Consider the following 18179-nt stretch of genomic DNA (forward strand, 5'->3'; position numbering starts at 1 on the left):
ATTCAAGTTCATAGACCCCCCCCCCCCTTTCCTGAAATCTGTGAATTTAGACTTAAGAATTTCTCTACTGCACTCTGCTGCCTCGGATGCTGTCCATTTTCTATCCTTTACACATATTGATCCCTCCTAATACCTGGCTACAAGTTCAGGCAAAGGGCATTTTCAGGCATGTAGCTAACCAGCTTTTCCAGCAGAATTTTAGGCATGTAGCCATGAGCGCTCTTACCACCTCCCTGCCTCCTGGGGACACTCCGAAGTTGGAAGGAATAACTGGAGAGGGTTTTGAGTACCCTCAGAAGAATAGTGCTATTCAGAATAGCTCTAACTTCGGGGAACTCTTGCAAGAACGCTGTTTGTGCTGGGGTCCCTGCTGTAGAATGCCTCAAAGGTAGAAACATCTTTCAGCCACAGGGCTGCCCAGATCATGTCTCCCAGGTTCTGAAAAAGGACCCTGGGAGATTGTTCTGATGCTCCTATTTCCCTCTCTAATGATGTCTATAGCAAATGTGCCTTTTTTTTAAAGTGTGAAAATAGGCTTATTTCCCTTCATTTTTGTGTCCAATTTTCCTAATCCTTCTGCCTGGGCAATCTGGGAGTATTCCATAATTTTTGGTGCCAATTCTATCTCTATACTTTAAATCTATAAGAATTCCTTAACCAATTTGGCTTAGGAAATGCTGGCATAAATGGGGTTCTTTGAGTGGTTTACTAACCCAATTCCCCTATGAATCACCCCTAAACCAATTTTTTCTCTCTATAACGAAGTAGTGGTATGAGTCAAGTGGAAAAAGCATTTATTAACTGCCTACTATGGGGTATATACCGGGATTCAAAGAAAGGCAGTTGCTTTAATAGTTGATTAAACAAGTCTCTGTTATCCTCAGCCCAGGGCTAGGTGGTGTCTCAGAGTAATGGACCCAGAAGGAGAGAAAGAAAGTCTTGTAAGGGTTCCAAGAGCCCCTCAGAGACACTTCTAGTGACTACAAAGGGAAGTATGTTCCTACTCTGCCTTAGGCTCTGTTTCTGAGGAACAAGAGATCGCCTTTAGTGAGGATTTGAGTTCCTTCCAATTTCAGAGGCTCACACTTTTACTTAGTTTAGCCAACCACTACATTTCCTTTAGAAGAGAAAAAACTTTAAAAAGTTACTAAAAAGTGGCTTTATGAATCAAAAACAGTTCTTACCTAATCATATTAAAATTCTCTAAGTATGAACTAAATGGTTCTTGTACGACCTTCAAGGTTTTTTTAATGGAAGGAGAGTTGGTGGAACCAATCTTTCAAAACCCCTTTCACACTCTAAACCCTGGATAAATAAATGTTTGACGGACCTGTCAAATGCAGCTAGAATCCATTTATCACAGTTGTGGACCTGGGTTTGTGTCCCACCTCTGACACATTTCTTGAGTGACCTTGGAAAAATAATTTTAAATTCCCATACTTTGGTTTCCTGATCTATAAAATGAAAGGATGGGAACAGAGAGCCCTTGAAATCCTTTCCAGCTCTAGACTTTGTCATTGTCATTCAGTTGTTTCAATCAAGTCAGACTCTTTGTGACCCCTTATGGGGTTTTCTTGGCAAAGATACTGACGTGGTGTGCCATTTCCTTCTTCAGTTCATTTTACAGATGTGGAAACTGAGGACAACTAGGTTAAATGGCTTGCCCAGGGTCACACAGCTAGTAAGTGTTTGAGACCAGAATTTGGACTCAGGAAAATGAGTTTTTCTGACTTTATATCCAGCATTCTATTCATAGTACCATCTAGCTGCCCTAGAATTCTATGACTAGATAACTTCTAAAATTCCTTCCAGCCTGAGGGCAGCTGGGTAGCTCAGTGGATTGAGAGCCAGGCTTAGAGATGGGAGGTCCTGGTTCAAATCTGTCCTCAGACACTTTCCAGCTGTGGCAAGTCACTTCACCCCCATTGCCTAGCCCTTACCACTCTTCTGCCTTGAAACCAATACCCAGCATTGATTCCAAGATGGAAGGTAAGGGTTTAAAATTTTTTCCTTCTAGCCTAAAATCTGTGATATTTGGCTTTGTCTGAGTTTTAAATATTTGCTCTGGATAAATTAAAATCTGGACAGCAATTTTCCTTGAGGAAGAAAGGCTGTATGATTCCTTACTGAGTTTTTTATTTATTTTATTTATTAATTTTTTCCCCCATGGTTATATGATTCCTGTCTTCCTGACAAGCAATTTCACTGGGTTCTACATATTTTATCACTCAAAACCTATTTCCATATTATTCATTTTTGTAATAGAGAAATCTTTTAATACCAAAACCCCAAGTCATAGACCCATACCAACAAGTGATAAATCATCTGTTTTCTTCTGGATTTCTACTCCCACAGTTCTTTCTCGTGATGTGGATCCTTGCTGAGTACTTTATAGAAGAGATTCTTTTCCAGGCATAGTTGGGATAGACGACCTCCAAGCATCCATACAAGTCTGAAATTTCATGGTTCTATGATATGCTTCTTGATATATGAAACCCACAAATGTTCAGTGGATTTCATTGTCTATTTGTTAGTACTTATTAATATCCAAGCCTTAGCCAGCACAGGTTGCTTCTCTTCCTAGAACCTCAGATGCAATGTAAACAGTAATTAATTAAGAGGAAAGCTCCTGCTCGGTCTCACTGGAAGCAGGCAGAAGGGCAAAGGGAGAGAAACAGATGTCTCCAAAATGAGTCTGGTTCTCCAAGCAAGTGTCTCAATTATCAGAAGCATACAAGGAGGGTACAGTGGGATGGGAAATATTTACTTTCTTTTCTTGAAGAGGTTTGAAAATAAAAAAGGTCAGGGGGGATCCTTATCTTATGTAATATCAAAATTGAAATATATTGGTAAACAGTGGGAAAAGCAACATCAAGAGAGCCTACAGTATCTGCTATTTTATTTGATAAAAGATGAAACTATCCCTCCCCCATCTCCCTCCTCCCAAACCCATCCTTATTTTTTCTCAATTGTTTCTCCATTTTCCTAGCCACTGTGAAGTCGTTAATGGACCTCACCCTCCAGCACCACCTGTCTGTCTTTACTGCTCTCTGGCTTCTTTCCTCATCCTCCAAAACCTCCCCTCCCCTCCCTTCCTCCTCCAAACCAGGCGATGATTTGCAGCCAACAATTTATTACATCCTTTTGGTACTTAGGAATTGGTTGAGGTTGTCTTCCAGTCCACACCAGGAGTTCTTCCCATCACTGTCTCTCTCTCTTTTTTTTACCTCCCCCTTTTTAATTGAAACCACTTCCTTCTAACCTCTAAATGGCAGGCTTTCAAGAGAAGACCACAGGACTGCAGAGGATTCCATGCATCCATGGCCCAATGATCACTGTGTTATAGAATTCTTTGGAACAGGAGGTATGGCATCTAAAAATAAATAAAGAAATAAGAGCAGCTGGCCAACAGATCCCTAAGCATCAATCTAAGACCTAAAAGAAAATGATTATCTTTTATTTCCTTCTTTTGATTTGGGCACAGTGTCTTCATCTAGAAAATGAGTGGGCTGGAGCAGATGTTCTCTATGGTTCTCTTCCATCTTTAATCTCTTGTGAATTTCTATCCTGCTGCGATTAAGGGTTTTTTTTCCCTTATTTTTAAGAAATAAGCTTTTGGGGGCAGTGAGGCTTCAATGAATAAAAATCCAGATCTGGAGATGGAAGGTTCTGGGTTCAAATCAAATAGTGATCCTGATCAAGTCCTTATCACTCTTCTATTTTTAAAACCAGTGTAATGTTAATTCTAAGTTGGAAGGTAAAGATTTTTTAGAAAATAAAAAAATTAAATTTGATTGATTTGTTACAGCTCCCTACCTCCAGTCTCAAGAGGAATGAGCATTTATTAAGCACCTACTGTGTTCCAGGCACTTTGCCAAATGCTTTGCAATATTATTTCATTTGATCCAACCCTGATAGGAAGGAGCTATTATTAATTACATTTTATAGTTGAGGAAACTGAGGCAGGTAGAGGTCAAGTGATTTGCCCAGAGTTGTCCAGCTCTCTCTGTCTCTGTCTCTGTCTCTCTCTCCCCTCTATGCCATTCAGCTGTTTCTAATCAAATGCAAAATCCTCTGACTTTTCAAATCCTGAATCACATGAGCATAATTTAACATGAACATTTTATAACAGAACTTTTCAGTCTTATACCTCATAATCCTCTGCAGGCTCTGCTGTACTGGGTGATCCATGGATATACTGGCTTTTGTTCCTTGAACATGACACTCATCTCCTTATTCTGGACATTTTTACTGTCTGCCATGCTTGGAATTTTCTCCCTTCTTCATCTTCCCTTCTGGCTTCCCTGGCTGCTCTCAAATCTGACCTTCTGTAAGAAGCCTTTCCTAGTCTTCCTTCATTTTAATACCTTCCCTCTGAAATTGTCTACAGTTTATCCTATAAATATCTTCTTTAAAATGTTATAAAAAGAATGATTTCTCATAATTTCCCCAAGACAGGTAAATATCATCTTCTTTCCAGCTGAAGGTTGGATCATAAGGAGGTTAAACAACTTTCCCAAACAGGGAGTCTCTAGCTGATATACTTTAGGCTTCAGGACTGTTTAATCAGCAACTCAGATTCTCCTTGGGGAAAGAAGGATGCCAAGTCCCAAGGGTGAAATTGTAATCATTTAGTGTTCAGTCATTTTTTTCTTTAAACCCTTACCTTCTGTTTTGGTGTCAATACTATATATTGGTTTCAAGGCAGAAGAGTGGTAAGGGCTAGGCAATGGGGGTCAAGTGACTTGCCCAGGGTCATACAGCTGGGAAGTGGCTGAGGCCAGATTTGAACCAGGACCTCCTGTCTCTTGGCCTGGCTCTCAATCCACTGAGCTCCCCAGCTACCCCCCCAGTCATTTTTTTTAAAAGAATGTTTATCATCAGGTTAATCTCCTTTAAAGATCTTAAAACTAATTTGATTATTTTTCTATTGGCTTAAAAAAGTAGTTTTTGAATTATCCTTTGTGTTAATCATTAAAAAGTATCAACTATTTACAAAGAAACCATAAAGTAACATTACGATATAATTTTTGCTAATATTTGTTAGTGCACCAAGCAGAGACATCCTAATCATTAGGGTTTACAAATCATGTTCCTGTATGATTTTTTTAGGTAACCAACAAGCATATTATGTTCCAATTAAATGTACAAAATTATACTGGGTACTAAATATACAAATACTGAAGTGAGAGAATCCCTGTCCTCAAGGAGCTTACATTCTACTATGGTGCATAGATGACTTCACAGATAAGTACATGCAAGATATATACGTGGGGTGAGTATGGTGTGGTATTGATCTCCAGCTCTCTTCCTCACTCTCTGAGACAAGAATGGCTTTTTAATCCCTCACTGTCGGATTATGATGATGCCTCAAAAATAGGATCCCAACTCACCCTAGAGGTAAGCCTAATGTATGGGGAGACAGATACTTACTACTTACAATGACAGTTTCTGAGCTTCCTCTGATGTGCTTCCTATTTAAATAAATCAGATCAGATGACATTATTAAAGAGTAATCATGAAATATTTACTGCAAGAAGGCAAAACAATAATGATTATAATGGAGTAGTCCATCCACTTGGACTGCATACATTCACCAGTGTACAGATAGTTGTTTTAGTCATGGCTGATCCTTTATGATCCTATTTGGGGTTTTCTTGATAAAGATCCTAGAGTGGTTTGCCATTTCCATTGTTTTTAAGACCCTTACCTTCTGTCTTGTACTGTATTGATTCCAAGAAAGAAGAACAGTAAATGTTAGTGTAAAAATGAAACATTTAATCTCTAAAAATAAAATATTATATTTTAAGGGATTTATTAAATGATCATTAGAAATCAAGGAATAAAGAAGATACAAAATAAAGACCACATGCCCATGGCTGGTTAGCCATTTTCAAAATCCCCACCCACCACCATCACTGCTGATTCTCCATAGGAGAGGAGGAGCCTCAATGCCCACTCCCTTTATCTTCTGTCTACAGGAAGTACATAATGACAGGAAGTCAGTGGGCTCTTGGGATATGTAGTTCTTTTTTTTAGGGTAACAGATTTTCAATTATACACTAGGCATCAGGGATGAAGTGATTTGCCCAGGGTTGCACAGTTGGGAAGTGTCTGAGACTAGAATTGAACCCAAGGCCTCCATCCACTGAGCCATCTCGCTGCCTTCACCATTTCTTTCTCCAGCTCATTTTATAGAAAAAGAAACTGAACCCAACAGGATTAGGTGATTTGAGCAGAATCACACTAGTATCTAAGGTCAGATCTGAGTCTTCCTGACTCCAGGCCAGGCACTTAACTGCACACAGAGTCTGCCATGTTGTCCTAAGTTGATTATTCATTCTCAGTATTACACAATCTTAGAATCTTAGAACCTAATATCATCTAGTCCAACCTAAAACTGAAGTACAAACTGCCTGTGATACAGTCAGTAACTTGGTTCTTCTTGATCTTATCCAGTGGTGAAGAACTCATTAAACTTGAGGTATACACACTAGTCTTTAAATTCCCTTTTAGTTAAAAAGTTGTTCATTACAGGGGCAGCTGGGTAGCTCAGTGGATTGAGAGTCAGGCCTAGAGATGGGAGGTCCTAGGTTCAAATCTGACCTCAAACACTTCTCAGCTGTGTGACCCTGGGCAAGTCACTTGACCCCCATTGCCTAGCCCTTACCACTCTTCTGCCTTGGAGCTAAGACTCCAAGATGGAAGGTAAGGGTTTAAAAAGAAACAAAAAGTTGTTCATTATGTTGACATGAAAGCTGTGTCTCAATTCTCAACTACTGGTCTTGATTCTCTTCTCAGAAGCCAATCAAACCAGATGATAAGTCCTGAAATCTGTACTGAAATCTATAGCCCCCACCCTGAATTTAGCACAAAGTAGGCACTTAATAAATATTTGTGAAATGAAGGACTAAATCTAGTCCATATAGAGTACCTTCAAAGATTTAGTGATTATATTTTTCCTAAGTCTTCTCTAGGATAAGCAATATTCATCTAACAAATATTTGGCACCTAATATGCACTCCAACTGAAGTGACTGGAGGCCCCCAACCAGAACATCTGGGGTGGCTGGAGGCTCCTAATCATGTAGGACCCCAACTTTTTTCTCTGGCTACCCTAGGGTTCACCTTCGACCTTTCTGTTAATATGTTCCTCTATTTTCCTTTCCTGGCTTGACATTGGCCCTTTATGCTGCTCCTGGCAAGGAAAACACAGAATCTCCTTTCTCCTATGACCTACATAGACCCACTCCCCCTTTTCCAGAGATGGAAGATTGCTCCTATGGAGCAGACACCTAGATATATGTTATGGAATCCCAGGTTTTATCATCTGCCCTGTCACTGCTGACTCAGGTCTTTCCATCTGCCCTGTAGATGAATTAAATTGTGGAAAGGAAAACTAAAGCAAGATCTGGACTTTCTACCATTGAGTTGGAACCAATAGCAGTTGGAGTGTTAGAGAGAAGACACTGACAAGACTGACAGTTGGTGGGGGAAGGGGCAGCTGGGAGTGGCAGTTGGTCTTGTGACTAGCACTTCCTTCCTGGCCCTGGAACTGGAAGGAGCCTCTCTCCCCGTCTCTGGATAGAAGTGCCTTTTTTTCAGAATTTCCCAATTGTGTGCTCTACCTGGATCCCTGTGATCATGTTCATTGGACTTAAGGGAAACAGTTTGGACTGTAAGGCCGGTCTTTAGGGCATCAGCCCAAAGAGACGGGACCAACCAGCTCTTAAAGTCAGAACTTTTCTCCATCTTGCTGTCTACTGCTAAGACACTGAACTTAAGAAAACTAGCACAGATTAGCATAGAGAGGAATAACAGAAACCCTCCACTAGCCTGTGAGGCCTGGCCTCAGCTCCAAAGCTGAGAGAGACTCAAACCTCATGTAGGGAAATCCCTCTTCCCTCTTCCTGATACCTCCCCAATCTAAACTTGTTATTAAAATTTATCTTTATTTGAATATAAGTCAGATAAGAGGACTGTCATTTCAGGGGACACAGAGGGAGCTGAACCTCAGGACAGTCAGTCAACTATAAACAGTCCTTATTGGACCCCTGCTGGGCGACTAAGTCTGGGGAAGGCTTGTCCCTCAGGAGGGTCCGTGCTTACCTGCTCTGGAGTATCTTTCACATCAATCCATAGAGAAGACCTCCCCTCAGGCTACCATAAGTGGCCCATTTCTCAGGAACCCCAATTTTCAAAAATAGTCTCTCGGCAGGGAGCATCTCTCTCCTTTTACCTCACTGGCAGCCATGTTCCCTCTCTCCCTTAACTCCTCCATTCCCTGCTACAAAACCTTCCAGACCCCCTGTTCAATCAATCCTACCCATTTCTCCAATAAATATTACAAAATGTACTATTTCCCTCAGAGTGTGAGCTCCTCAAGGGCAACAATTATCTCATTTTTTCCCTCTTTCTATCCCTAACAATTAGTACTATGCTTGGCACATAATAAACATTAATATGCAAGATGAGTTTTTATCATTATATATCAACTAAATTGTGAGGAACTTGAGAAGAGGGAGTATAGCTTATCCTTTTTATTATTCCTCTGTGCAATGCCACATAGTAGGTGCTCAGTAAATGCATTCTACTTGATTGATTAGAACTTTTTCAAAAGAAAGTCTGAAAGGCAACCGAAAACAGGCTCAAGAACAGAAACTCTGCCTGCTTTTAATTTTAGGCCTTAGTGACAAAGTTCTGAGTATATTGCACTATTTATAAAAAAACATAGATTTCTCCAGCTCAGCATTGTTCATCCTTGGAGTCTGGTTGCCACCCACATGCAGAAGTGACACTTGGGACTCCTGGGGATACAGTTTTTGAAAGTTAGTGTGTATAAACAGCCCAAGACCAGGCCTACTGCTTATTACTCAAAGAACACCCCAAAACACAGGCCCTTTTTGTCATGGACAGAGCACAGAAGAATTGGTTGCCATTTGCTTTCTTCTTCTCAGCAGTTTAACAAAGGACAAGTTGGCTTTCTTTCAAATATGGTAATTACTCCGTTTTCCAATTTTCAACTCAAAGCACATTTTTATGGCCGACTTACAAATAAAGGCCTGACCACACCGTCTTGAATGGAAATGCTGACACACAGTCTGTGGGAGAGCAAACAGCCACCCCAGGAACCGGAACCAAAGAAAAACAAGGAGCACCCAATCTCACCTGTCCCACAGGGCGCCCGTTCTCTCGAAGGGAGTCTGGCCAGAGCCTATTTAAGGCCCCACTTATGTAAACACCAGAAGTTGGAGGAAGCCTAGTTCCATCTCTTTGGTTGGTGGCGATAGAAGCCAACTAGTTTTGCTCTCTACTATGATCAGGAGGATAGTTTAGACTTCAGTTGAACTCATTCAGGTTCTACTCTTTCCCTTGGAGTTGGATTTAAATTTGCTTTAACATCCCAAAAGGTGAAGAGGCTCAGACTGGATTGAACATTAGAAAAAAAAAGAAGTCCATTGACACTGGAATCCACTAGGGAAATGAGGAAATGCTGGTCCCAAACCTACTTTTTACATGTATTGTCTAGATGCCATATTTAATTCTGTTATTAATGTAGCCATGGCCTCCCATGAAAGAGAACTTCAGAGCCAGTTGATGTGAGGAATGACAAGTTTTTCAGATGATTAAAGAAGGAAATGGGGAAGCAGCAATGGGAAGCCACATTGAAAGTGAGAAGAACTGGGTTTGAATCCTGCCTCTTGCTCCTTACTACTCGGATGGCCTTGGATAAGTTGTTTAATTTGTCTGAGTCCCAGTTCCCTATCCACAAAATAAAGGTGCTGGAAGAGTGGGCCTCTGGCAGGTAGGTAGTGTACTGAATAGATTGCTGGGCCTGATGTCAAGAAGTTCCAAGTTTTAAATCCAATTTTAGACATTTATTAGGTGACCCTGAGCAAGTCATTTAATCCCTGTTTGTCTCAGTTCCTCATCTGTAAAATGGGGAATACGCTGGAGGAGTAAATGGCAAACCACTCTAGTATTTTTGCCATGAAAACCTCATAGATTTGTCCAGACATGACTGAACAACTGAATAATATCAACATGGCTCCTTCTCACTGTAATCTATGAAGTGGACATGAAGGTAGTAGGTTTACAGATGAATACAGCAGAGTATTTTTCTTCCACTAATGTAGTATGGATCAGGACTACCCTGTAGAAATTAGCTCATCCAGTCTTAAAACTTTATTAAAAAACAAAACAAAACCTGATTCCCCTCTATGTTATATTCCAGTGATGGTGAACCTTTTAGAGATGGAATGCCCAAACTGCACCCTCACACCACATTTGAGCCCCTGCCTTACCCCAGACAGGGGAGGGAGGAAGCGCTCTCATTGGGGTGCTGGGCACAGGGGTGGGTGATGGGAAAAATGTCCTGAGGCACACATGGAGAAAGGGAGGAGAGCAGCCCCCTCCAGCAAGCTCTGGCATGCATGCCATAGGTGTGCCAACACAATTATATACTCTTTCCATATCCAGCTTCCACCTCCTCTGCAATCTAATTGATTTATCAGTTTATAATTGAGGAATTGAGGCCAAGAGAGGCTAATTGACTTTCCACACCATACAGGTAATAGTAAACATTTACTAAGCACCTACTATATACCAGGGACTGTGCTAAGTGTTAGGGGTACAAAAAGAGGCCAAAGACAGTTCTTGCTATCAAAGAGCTCACAATCTAATGGGGAGGAAGTAACCAAACATATGTACAAACAAACTATGTATGAAATAAGTAAAAAATAATTAACAGAGGGAAGACACTAAAATTAAGAGAAGTTGGGAAAATTTTCCCAAAGATGGAATTTTAATTGGGACTTAAAGGAAGTCAGAGAAGCCAATAGGTAAAGATGAGGAGGAAAAGCAATCCAGGCATCAGAGACAGCTAGATAGCCAGAGAAAGTACCCAGAGTGGACAGCTAGGTGGCTCAGTGGATAGACAGCTAGGCCTGGAGACAGAGGTTCTAGGTGTGAACAAGGGGATGACCAGAAACAAGAAAATTTGGAGTTTGAAGAAATGCATCAGAAGAGGAGAAAATGGAATGTCACAAGACCTGAGGGGATGGGATGGAATTCCATCCAGGCTCAAAAACAGTTGGAGGAGAAAAACCAAAGTTCTTCTGATCTTGAACTCTTTGGAGCTGGGTGGGAGAACTACAAATCTCTAAATCCTTTGTTTGAACAGAAGAAGATCTCAATTCTCAACTGGAGCCAATTTTTGTGATAAAGACTCTCTTTTTCCCTTAGGGGAACCCAGAGCTTATTCCTGGAAAGGTTTCCTTGGTCAAACCCTCAAAAGCTAAATAGGAAAGAAATCATAGGGACTTCCTCTTCCCTCTGCCACTTTCCTTATTCTTTCAACAGCCTTATACCCAAATAAATTAGATATCTTGATTTATACTAGAACTCGAATCAGAGTCTATGTGTTAGATGGGGAACTTCAAATCCCTCAGTTAAGAAGGAGGCTGAAGGGAAACCAATTTACCCTTTTGTCTAGACTGACTGACTCCATTGATAACAGCTCAGCTTAGAGAAAGAGAGAGGAAGTGTCATGTAGTATTCAGTCCCCAAACAGTTGTACATTGGTTCCTTTTTCAAAGTCCCCCTTGCTAATACAATTTGGCACCCCAGGAAAAAGCCAGAGTCCATCCAAGGTAATTAATCTCTTTAGAGATTAACTCTTAACTCAATAATGTAGGTGTACAGAGAAACCAAAAATGGCAGTATGGGACAAGAAGTATTCCAACTGCACAGCCTCAATCAGTGAACTAGGGGAATGATTGACAATGCAATTTTTCTGGAGAGGCCAGAGAGGCTGTGTCACCAAGGGGAGGCCAGGTTTCATTAATATCTAGAATAGGGAAAGAGTGGGAAGGGAAGAGAGTTAGGATGAAGGGAAATTTGTTGCCCATGGAATAGGCATCCAGAGGACACAGTGGAAGCAGAAGGTGGGGTGTCATTGTGTTAAGATTAAAATTCTCTGAAGACTGTATCTTAATTTATAATTATTTATTAAATAATAAAGAGTGACTCAGAGAAAGAAAAGCTACCTGTGGCTGGCTATTCCCTTCCCATGTCTCCTCCTCTAGCTAACCTGAGCTCACATTCCTCTTGTTGTCTCCTCTCATTGTCTTTTCTGCACCAAAGAGAGCAACTTCATTTCCCAACCCAAACTTTATTTTCAGTGATGTTACTTTCCTGGGTCTCTCCAGTTATCCAGACTTGACCTCAGTTTGAGTCAGAGTCTGGTCTTCTAGATTTTTGGAGTCACGTGGCACAAGTGGCAAGAATCTTCCAGGTACCTGAGAGATGTTGAGGCTTCTGAAGTCCTCCCAGAGTGTAAATGTATCTCTCTTATACAGATGAGCCTCAGGCCTTGTTCCTAACCCAATCAGAATGTGGGGTTGAATAGCAATTCCAAAAGAACAGGGGTTTAGAATAGTAAATTCTCACAGTTGGATGAGAGGATTGATGGGAATAAGCAATCAGGTGGTGGGAACTGGGTGATAGAGTTTGGATGATGAATCACAGAGGCTCAGAATCACTGGGATGTATAGAGTAAGGCTGAGTGTTCATCGCTGAATCGAAAGTGCCATTTCTCTTCTCAATAGAGACTGGATATTGGGATAGAGCTGTAAATTTAAAAATGAATATTCAATATTCCAAGTATTATATTTAATAATATTTATTAATATTTAACTTGAAGCAAAGGGAAAGTAAAAGGCTAGAGAAACCAAAAGAGCTCACCAGCTTTCCATATGGAAAAAAGAGAGAGGGAGGAGTTACAGCAAGCAAATTTATAAACAATAACGTGACGATGCAAACATGTACAAAGGGAAAAGCATTCTGGGTAATACAGAAAGGAATTTTGAGTAATGTGGTTTTAGGGGTTCAAGAATTTCCAACTATACATAGACAAGAGCAGCCTGAAATGGAAGACATAGGACCATATAGTGAGATAGGAGTCCCCATTTCAGTACTCCTCTACCCATCAAAGACTGGAGATGAGGTCCCAAATGGAGCAGCACAAAATGGAAGTCAAATCTGCATGGCAGAAGGAAGTACCAGTCCCCATTGACTTTCTTCCTCTTCCCTCAAGGAGAAGATAAAGCAGGAAATGGAAGACTTGAGATAGAAGAGAAGATTGTTCTTCTTTGCTCTGGAAGTTCTTCACATATTGGCTGGGAGATCAGATTGGCCATAGACGGTGAAAATTGCCTAATGCTAAATCAGATGAAAATCACTCACCTGGCCATTTCTGTGATAGTGCTGTCTCTGACTCAAAATCCAATGCTATGTCCACTTGTAAGGGGTAAACATTAGGGCTGTTGACTGAATATTGTTGACTGAATGAATGTAGTGGTTGCCAGGGATTAAAATTCAATCCCAATAAAATACTCAAATAAGTTTGGGATTTTTATGGTGGTTTAATTACAATAGTAGGAAGAAATTAAGAAGAGAGAGAGGAAAAGGAATTGGACTGCTCTGGAAAGCCAGATAGAAGTTGGAGATCAAGGAAAGGAGGAAAGGAGGAATCAGTCACCTCACCAAGGTAGATCAGGGAAGATGCCTCACCTAACTCACACTACAGAGCTTATCCCAGTCACCTCACCAGCAAGCCGCACACACCAAACCACTGCCAGGAGTTCCCAACCTCCAAGTAAGAGCAAGAGTGAGAGCCAGAGTCAGAGAGAGGAAGTGACACAAAATATATAGACTGTTCTTTACATCACTTCCTGCATCTCACATGTACCAATGGTAGCTTAAGCTAGACTTAGGACAGCCCAGGGGGTCTGTCAGTTTTTTCTTATTTGTCATTTGCTAGCACATGTCTGTCATAGGCCATCCTCCTCAATACTTAATCCTTAAATAGGGGTGTATACATTCCTGGTTGCTAGAATTTTAAGACTAAGCAAAATGGAGAAAATCTAAAATTCACACACTGCACTGCATTGTTTCTTTGTTGTTTTCCCTAGCATATTCCATCTTCTCATCTCATTTATCTCTGAGCCTCCATTCATCTGAGATTGTTCAATCCTTTCAATAAAGTCCAACTTTGGGTGACCCCATTTTAGGGGGATTTTCTTAGTAAAGATACTGGAATAGTTTGCCATTTCCTTTTCTATCTTATTTTATAGATGAGGAACTGAGGCAAACAGGGTTTAGTGATTTGCCCAGAATCACATAGCAAGTAAGTGTCTAAAGCCAGATTTGAAATCATGAAAATGAGTCTTTCTGATTCCAACCCTAGTGTTCTATCCACTATACCACTTAATTGTCCTTATAATCATCTGAGATTTTTATTAATAAAATAGTTCCTACTGACAAAATAGGACAATTAGCCAGAGAGAGCTCAAGGTATAGAAGAAAGAGTAGAGAATTTTTATGTTTTACAGGGGTACAATATAGTTCCAGTTTGGAAATACTAGTTAAAACATGGAAGTTCATGCCATTATAGTGTATAAATGGAGATTTTGAACGCTTGACTTCATTCCCCAGAAATCCTTAGTATTTCCCAAAATTCCCTATAATCTCTCTTGCACCTCCACATTGTCGAGATCATGTTATTGGTATTTAAGTGGATGTATGATCCTCTCAGGCACTCTTTTTGACCTGCTCAAGGCTGAATTCAGACAATTCTTTTGATTTAGTTATTACTATTATTATTTTTTAAACCCTTACCTTCCATCTTGGAGTCAATACTGTGTATTGGCTTCAAGGCAGAAGAGTGGTAAGGGCTAGGCAATGGGGGTTAAGTGACTTGCTTGTTGACTTGGTCACACAGCTGGGAAGTGTCTGAGGCCAGATTTGAACCCAGGACCTCCCACCTCTACATCTGGCTCTACACCCACTGAGCCACCCAGCTGTCCCTGATTTAGTTATTATTAATAAAACTTTTAAAATATAATAGTTATTGATTATTAATTTTAATCTTTACATTTTGGTTTACTATGAAGCAATGACAAATTCTCAAAAATTTTTGAGCAGATAGCCTTGCTGGGTCACCACCAAGGGTCTGGTGGTGGGGTATGCCTGAGCTCCTGCCCTGCCCTGCTGCCTGCTGTTCCCTGTCTGTTGTTTCTTCCATTCATCTCCTTGACTCAGCATTTCTCACCACTCTCCATCCAGCTTGGAGCCTCCTTTTGCCAAGACCAGACCCACCACAGGAGCCTGCCAATCCCAGCCATTTTTTTTCCCACAGAGGGTGCCATATACAAATCTTTCGACCCAATCCCTTTCCACACTCCACAGTGTGTTTCTAGCTTGCTGTAGCCATTTTTTAGTATGGAGAAAAGAACCCCACACCTTCTATTTCCAAGCAGATCTTTTTTTTAAAGCTGATCCTGGATCTAAAGCTGATCCTGGATCCTAAACTTGGAAGTTTAGAAGGGCGTTAGTCAGTTTTGGGGGAATAAGCCTGCTGGTCTTTTCCTTCTTTCTCTAGACCCAAAATACTAAGGAGCAGTACTTTTTCCTTCAAATACAAATATGCTATTGTTTTCCCTTGAATTTTGCCTCCTAACTTGTTTATAAATAAGCCTCATTCCAGTTTTTTTTTGTTTTTTTTTTAGGAATAATGCTCAAACAGCTTTCAATTCCACACAGCCTTATAGAGCTCAAGCAACTCAAAGTTTTGGAGTATCTTTTCTTACAGTTGGTCCTTGCATTTAGCTTAAATAATCCTGAGATTCAGAGGGGAGGTTCATCTTCCTACACATCTTTGGCATTTGGGCCTGCCCAACCTCTACAATACCTCCAATTTGAGATCCCTCCACACTATGTCCGGTGCAGAATTCTCCGTCACTATAATGAATTTCAGAGCTCTGACAAAAGAGATGCAAATGGATGATAAGTACTGGGGGAGGGGAAGGAAACTTTAAAAGAGATCTGGAAGCTTATTGTTAACTATTTTGAGTTTATCCTCCTACTATAATATAGAACAAGCCTATTGGGACTGGTAAAAATGGATTTTTGACTGCCCACCTGCCTGTACCTTCTCATTTGTTTATATTATTGTATTTACTGATTGCTTTAAGGTTTAAATTTTTTTAAGTCTATCTGTATGAATCTAGTCAATACCTTTCTGTAATACTGAATCATTTTAAGCTTCTATGTTTTGCCAATATTGATCTTTAATTTGCCCCTTTGTACCTTTACCTCTGCTGAAGAACAAAAACATCACCATGTACATTTTGCCAAAAGCCCTCGTCACTAGATCCATTGAAGATCACATGTTGCCTTTGTTAAGTGTGTCAATGTGGAAATCTTAGAGATCCCCACTTTATTTAGTTGGAAGGCAGAAACCCCAGGTTTTGACCTTGTCACAGGAGAGGTTTCCCCCTGAGGGAAGGTCCCGCTTCACCAGACAATAGACGTCCACTTCAGGTGGGAGGTAAACCCAATCTGAAGTTGAGTGACTCTTTGCCCCCAGAAGCCTTTTCCCAGTATATCACACCCTCCTTCCAAGGATCGAACCCAGGACCTTCAACTTGTGAGACTGATGCCCTGCCTGTAGCGCCAAAGGGTCAGTCTACTTCGGATGGGGTTAATCTCCCCACCTGAAGTGGGGATATATATATATATTTATATATATATATATATATATATATTTAAACATGGAGCAAATCTTTCAACCTTGGCAAATATTTGCCAAGGTTGAAAGATTTGCTCCATGTTTAAAAATTGTGACAAATATCCATCGGTTCATAGGTTTTTTATGTCATACAGCAACTTATGTGAAATATGATTGTGGGTTTGTTTGCTATTGTAATTAACTGGACTATTGTGAATTTTGGGGACTTTGGTACTTCTTTGAATGTGCATTATCTACTGTGTTACTGTTTTATTCTGAAAATCATTTGTATTCACACATGGTTGACACAGTGTGTCACTGATTTTAAGCTATATATTTTTTATTTTTAAAACTTTTTTATTATTGTTTTTCCTTACATGTATAATAGAGCATCTGAGTTTTATTTATCTCTCCTTTTTGTATTTGAAGTACATGTCAACAGTATTGAGAAGATTTTTCTTTAATTTTGCAGTAATATAAGTTTGAAATACATTTGTTCTAATATTAATGCATACCCAAAAGCTTTAGACTCTAAAAATGATACCATTGATTGTTTAAAAATTATGGGACTTTGCTTCATGATTCTGTCTGATTCCAGAAGAAGAGAATATACAAAAGAGCCACTGTACAGTGCTACAGAAGCACAGAGCACCTGCATAGTGCTTATGGAGCACAAGATCAAAGAGACCGATCCCAATGGGATTGATGTAATTTTGAGCCAAGACAAGAGGACTCGAACTTGTTTGGGGTTCAAGGTTGCGGCTGTTTTGACATATGTCAGAGGCTGGACTTCCTCTGAGCCACAAGCACCTCCTTTTCGCTGCTATCCTGGCTCCCACTTGCTGCTGAAATCTAGTCCCTTTTCTGTCTTTCATGGTGTGGCAAACTTTCTGTAGTCCTAGCTACTGGTTGGGTAGTGCATAATTTCTTAAATCATTTTAATTGGTCTCTGATTCAAGGACCTGTTATAGATTTGTTTTTCCTTTACTTAGATTTTTTTAGACATAAGACTTTTACATTTTGTATTTCATCCATTTTTCTCTTTTATTTGGATTTTTCATGTTTTTTTATTTTCTTTTGCAATTTGATTCATATACCTCATAACTCATCCATGCATCCCTGAGTGATCCCTGTGCTTGTTATTTTTCACCACAGGGGGGCCAAGTTATTGTTGTGAACTTTGATTTAAATTTGAGCAATTTTAGGATAAGAAACTTGCTACCTCCCAGAATCTAGAATGTGCCATGAAGATAGATGCCTGCAGAGACCACATGCTGCACCAGAAGATCCAGAGTGAACTTTGGGATGTGAATTGAACTATGGGGGGTTGAAATGCCTTTGTTTTGAATGTATCCTCTTATGCCAAAGGGGACTGCCCCAAAATTGGCTTTTTGTCAACCTAGTAATCATTGGGTTTGTTCTCTTTTCCTTTTACCCACAAATTATTGCAATTTTTAAGTTGATTATGTTTCTATGATCCTTTTGGGGAAACTGGTTTCTCAATGTAAAAGGTAAAATTAAAATCTCAATAACAATATTATATTTTAAGAGATTTACTAATGATCATTAGAAATCAAGGAATAAAGAAGATACAAAATAAAGACCACGTG

At 40.1% G+C, this 18179-nt stretch overlaps 1 pseudogene; it reads left to right on the forward strand.

Moving 5' to 3' along the window:
- The first annotated feature begins 212 nt into the window (after positions 1-212).
- The window catches only part of LOC103101868 (pecanex-like protein 3), a 59525-nt pseudogene continuing 41558 nt past the window's right edge, over positions 213-18179 (forward strand).

Source organism: Monodelphis domestica, chromosome 8 (genome assembly GCF_027887165.1).
Source record: "Monodelphis domestica isolate mMonDom1 chromosome 8, mMonDom1.pri, whole genome shotgun sequence".
In the NCBI taxonomy this organism is placed as follows: Eukaryota; Metazoa; Chordata; class Mammalia; order Didelphimorphia; family Didelphidae; genus Monodelphis; species Monodelphis domestica.